Genomic DNA, 6,000 nt, shown 5'->3' with positions numbered 1-6,000 from the left:
GCCCCGCGTCGCGCCGCCGTCGCCGCAGCTGTGCCCTGCCGCCCGACGCCGCCTCCGCCGCCGCGGATCTCGCCAGAGCCACCACCGTTGACCCCACCTGTTGACCGGTCAGTTTTTCTTCAGTTAACCCCGGTTTTTTTAGTTTTCCGGTTTAATTTCTTAGATCAGTTTTCGTCGGTTTATTTTATTTAGGGGATGTTCGTCTGTTCGTTCATTTTAACGAATGTTGTTCGCCGGTTGGGTTCAGACAGCGAACGTTCGTTCGTTAGTCTTTTCTTTTTTTGGCCAGGGACCTATCCTTGATTATTTTTATCGCAGATTAGCCCCTGATCTTCAAACCCTCGCCGTTTGTAAACCGTTTGTCCAAATCCAATGAAACCAACGCCAAAATCTTCGTCTCGAGCCCCTCTTTCTGTTTAATCAACTTGAACAAGGTTTTGACAATTTAAAATTTGGTTTCAAGCAGATTTGTTTTCAAAGTTCTTTTGACCGTAGTTTCAGTTCCATAGCTCCGATTCGATTGATTCTTTTTGCAGATCGAATCTCTTCAGTAGAACTTTCAGATTTCATCTTCTTATTTGAGTTTTACCCATACATCTTTGCTTGAGTGCTTATGTGTGCTATTGTTTGTTTGCGATAGAATTCTCGGAGTGCAAAGCGTGCTACTACGAGTCTCTAGGGTTTGCGGATCGTCAGCAAGGCAAGTAACACATTGATCATACCCCTTTATTACCTAGTTTTATGCATTAGTTTCAACCCCCTCAAACATTGCACGAGTAGGATCTCTTAACATGTGGGTTTGGGCAGTAGATGATGAGGTAGAACCTATTGTCCTTTTTATTATCAAACCCTTGGGAGTTACTCTACTTGTCGGTGTGGAACGACACCTATGGGATCACAAGAAACCCTACTACGGTTGCCGGGGCGCGGGGTTGCGAGAAGAGCAGGGCTAGTAGACAGCACAAGGATTGTTTACCCAGGTTCGGGCCGCGAGGATGCGTAAAACCCTAGTCCTACTTTGGTGGGTGTATTTCAGAGAGTTCTTGAGCTCTCGAACTAGCTGTGGTCAGTGCGTGGTTCGAAAGGGGCGAATCCTTCTCCTGTATGCCATGGGCCTCCTTTTATAGTCGGAAGGGGCTGCCACAGTGGCACACAGGAGGTGGAAAGGCGTACAGTGCCCTGAGCTTATCGCTCGTATTACAGGACAAGACGCATTTAATGCGTAGCTTAGATGTCCCCTTGCTTTATTGGGGACGGGGGCGAGGCCCGTCCCGTCCGTCGCCGCTCCTCCTCGCTTTAACACGCGCCCTGGCCAGTGAGGCGCGTGGTGCCATGTAGGCAGGCAGGCAGCTGAGGTGGCGCAGTGGCAGAGCCTTCACGAAGATCTGCATGCCGCCACGCAGGCGCTCGATCAATTGGCCTGGGAGCTGCATGTTGCCACGCAGGTGCCCGCCCAGCTGGTTGGGCTGGCAGCTGCATGTGAACGGCGGTGGAAGCTTGGTTGGCATGGGCCTGGCGGTGGCCCTGCTGGCGTCCTTGGTGAGGGCCTTGTCGGGTGGCCCGGCAAGGGTCTTGCCGTGTGGCCCGGCAAGGGTCTTGTCGTGTGGCCCGGCAAGGGTCTTGCCGTGGCATGCTGTCGTCCCCGGCAAGGGCCTTGCCGGGGGTCTGGTGGCCTGCCTCAGAAAGGATCTTGCCGAGGATCGTCGTCTTCTAATCCTCATCTGATCTTGAATATGTCTTCACAAAGATCTGCATGCCACCACGGAGGTGCCTCCCGAGCCTTGGCCCAACGTGATGTTGGAGACCGTGGGCTCAAGGGTGGCCCGCTCTGTTGGTGCGGGGCGAGCTGTCCCGGCAAGGATCTTGCCGGGGCTGCTGAGGCTGCCCCGGCAAGGGTCTTGCCGGGGGAACCTGCTTCGTCCCTCTGCTCTTTGTGGTCTTGGCCTTGGCGTTGCTCTTATTATCTTGGGCTTTGGTCTTACCTTGGCTCACCTCCCATGTTCTGCTTGGCGTGACCGTAGGCGCGGCTCCGACTGCCCGTGCACGGGTATAGGGGTACAAAAACGCACCCCTCTTTTTGTACACCGACACTACGTCATGCTTATATTGCCATGCTATGCTCGTAGACGTGGATTGGGTTTGACAGAATCCATGACAGATGTGAGATTGTTAATTAATGGTTAACTTAAGGTGGCTACTTAAATACACATCTGGGTGGATTGGTTGCGGGCACCTGGAGAATCCAGTGTTGTCCTAGGATATCCCGGAGTACCCGTGTGATCATCCTATGGTTCGCCACCCAGGCTCAAAGGGATCATAAGATTATTCATGCTAGAAACTTCCGTGTGCAGCCACAAGCTATTATGGGCTCTAGCATAGTTGATTATGTTGCATGACCTCTTTCAGTGGTGGGCTAGCACATGTAGGGGAAAGTAGGTGTAACTGCCCACCCAGAGTAAAGAGTTAGTGTTTCTGAAAGACTGTGTCTCGGTCATCCGTTTCTCAAACATCATGTAGTGCGAGAAATTCAACGCAGGAGATTGAGTCATGTGGGGAAAAGTGCGCAAACGTCTGCAGAGTGTACAAACTAATCATGGTTAGTCGTGTCCCCGTTTATGGACATCTTGAGTATCTGGTTCTTGGATTATGATGTTGATCTCATCACTCTAAATTAATTTGTTGGGTTATTAATACTGCTTAATTGGGATTGAGTAGGAGGAACCTTCTCAATGTTTAACAACTACCATGATAGTTAAACAAATTATATTCCTTTGTTGTAGGGAAAAATTGGCTTTTCGCAAAACATTGTAACCATAGAGCCTCCACCAGCCAGATATGCATGTAGTGATAGCGTTTATTCTGTTCATTGCTCTACTGTGTTACGTTGCCAGCATATTCCATGTGCTGACCCGTTTCGGGCTGCAACTTATCATGTTGTAGACTTTTCGGACGAAGAGTAAGGTGCGCTAGGTCGTTGTCGTGCACTCAGCTATGCCGTTGGAGTTGATGGACTCACTTTATCTTCCAAGCCTTCCACTGTTATCTTATTTAGATGGCCTTAAGCCATATTTATTGTAGTAAGTTCTCTTTTGAGACATTCGATGTAATAAGTGTGTGATTGCTACTCTGTTATAAATCCATTCGAGTACTGTGTGTGTCAGCATTACCGATCCAGGGATGACACTTATGCACAGAGATTTGACCGTCTGAGGTCGGATCGCTACAAATTTGAGGCAAATTTTGAATTTGAACCAACACTTGAAGTCCATTGCCCTGTGGTGTGATGTTGCAAAGTTTGCTGAACTATTATAAACGTTAGGTGATCAATCCGATCTCTTTTGTGTGGTAAAACTTATAGTCATGAGAAATGTGCTCCAAATGAGCTCCATTTGTAATCAAGTTTTTTTTGGACCTACTCCGAATGAGCCAAATATTTTTTATTAACACCTATTCAATCTATATAGTGTGGATTCGAAGTCTCACTATTTATTCAATTACTCTTCATATTTTTATATTTTTTGAAAAAATTATGCTTTAATATAAAACCATTAAAAAACACGTTTAAAATATGAAAATGGAAAACTAAGTTCAGATCCTTCTTATTCACTTTGAAATCAAGCTTTGGTGATTTTTTGATTTTTTAAATTTTTCAAAAACCTAAGGGATCTTCTCTCCTTGAACTCTGTGCAACGTTGTACATGATAGCTCATATGTGTGAAGGTTTTTTCATGAAAATTTCCATAGACCAAGTTTATGATTTTTGGTTGGTAACATGTCACATAAGACAACATTGTGCGCAGGTTTTATATTTTTTGATTTTTTTTAATTAATGGTGCTAATTTGACCTCGATCATGCCACCTACTTTTTTCTGGAAAATTCCCGTACACCAAGTTTAGTATTTTTCCTCGTTAGTGTGTCTTAAAACAACGAACGGCGAAGGTTTCATACTTTTCGATTTTTTTTAATTAGTTATGCTCAGTCAAAGCCTAGATAACCCCATTGACCAGCTCAAAACCCCTCTAAACCCCACGGGGTTTCACCTAACCCTAGCTCCGAACATTAGCAGTCCGATCATACACTAGCGCCAAGCGACAACCCTCAGATGTGGTCTTCTAGAAGGGCTAGCTCCGTGCAGGCTCCACGCTATTGGATCAGATGGACAGCTCCGCATTGTTGGATCATGGGGCAATCCGTGAGATATTATCCCGTTGGTTGTGCTCCCCCACCATTGACTCTGCGCAAAAAACGTAGTTATTGGGCCCAAAATGAAACCAAGCTCTGGTTGGGCCGTCGCATTGGCTCTGTTTTTGTTTGCTTGATTGTTTTGATTGCACCTACAGAGATTGAGTTCCCGATGCCGCGGTCGGTGTGAAAATGATCTAGATCACATTTGACCCCATTACTGCCACGGCGAAATAACATGTCGCACTACGGCTATTTAAGCCACCCATCTTCTTCTTCTTCTTCCTCTCACATCCCTCATCTATCTCCCATCCTCTGCCATCTGTCGTTCTTGTTATTCGACCCCTTCTTCTTCGACCCCTTCTCCTTCTTCTTCACATCCCTCAGCCATGCAGTACACCGGGCCAACCTACCACTTCCCACCCACCATGCCGGAGAGGCTCTCCCCTGCCGCGTGTACATTGGGCATGCACTACGTGTGTGGGTGATATCAAGGTGGAGGACCGCGAGGGGCTTCACTGAGTTCTTCCTCGCGGCGGGCTACCGCCACCTCCCACGGGGATCTCCAACGATATTCCGCGTCGAGGAGGTCATCCAAAACGGGGTGGTGGTTGCTATCCTTGCCAACTTCACCAACCCCTTCGACGCCTTCTACCTCCTCGGCCACGTGTTTTGGTGTGGCTGCGAGTTAATCGCTTTCACCACCCACAACATCTTCACGGAGTACGGCAACATCATCCCCACCGTGTCGCGCATGCACACTCAGCCGTACCCCATCGACAACACCCCAGAGGAGCAGTGAAGGGCGCTCGGAGGAGCGAGGTGGAGAAGGCGGCGGCTAGGGTTTAGAACCCTTTATCTTTATTTATTTTTTTAATCTATGTTATGTTATTAAGTTGTAGTTGAACTATATGATCGTGCTCTGGGCTTGTTGGCCCTATCTATGTTATGTTATTAAGTTCTATTATTAAGTTTTCCATCTATCCTATTATTAAGTTCTTGCTAGTTTGTACTTAATTTTGAATTATTGATTGTTTTTTGAGAGAGATCGCTTTGTTCGTAAGCATCTAGCTCATGCATAGCTACACAAGCCACCACCACGTCGAGGAAGCCACAAAGAATTAAGATATGTAGCCACCTAGTGCATGTAGCCAATAATAATAATAAAATATTGTTCAATTTATTTGTCGTAGCAAAACGGGTGCAGATGCGAGTGGATCGAAAAGGATCAAATGATGTTCTAAATCGAGGAGACACACATCGGCGCATGCAGGCAGCGACCGTCGCTACGTCCGTGGCGGCTGGCGTGCACGAAAGCAGCTCAGTTAGCGCATGTGGCGGCACGCATCGGTGCATGGCGGCTGGCTGGGTGCGAACCAACGACAGTGACCACCGCTGCGTCCGTGGCGGCTGGCGTGCAGGAAAGCGGCTCGGTCGGCATGCATCGGCGCATGCAGGTAGGCTAGCTGCATGCATGCACAGCAGGCTAGCTGGATACGTCGTGCATGCATTGTAGGCTTCTGTCATTGCGGCACGCGCATGTGTTTCATGCAACGGCCCAACGGTCCAACAAAACCACGGCCCAACGATCGAACAGCGCCACCGTCCAAGGCCGTCCCACTTGTCAGGTCCAACGGGTGACACAGTCCAACGCGGCCCCACTCGTCAGAATTAATGGTCAAACCATTGACCCGACGGCAGCATAGTCCAGTTTGCCCATTTGTGAGGGTTTCGGGCAAGGGAGTGCGGAAAAGTGAGCAAAAGTTAAGAGCGTGTGGATGAATGAGTACAGCTAAGGAACCAAGGGCACATAAGTA

Source organism: Triticum aestivum, chromosome 3D (genome assembly GCF_018294505.1).
Source record: "Triticum aestivum cultivar Chinese Spring chromosome 3D, IWGSC CS RefSeq v2.1, whole genome shotgun sequence".
In the NCBI taxonomy this organism is placed as follows: Eukaryota; Viridiplantae; Streptophyta; class Magnoliopsida; order Poales; family Poaceae; genus Triticum; species Triticum aestivum.
This window is presented reverse-complemented; position numbering follows the sequence as displayed.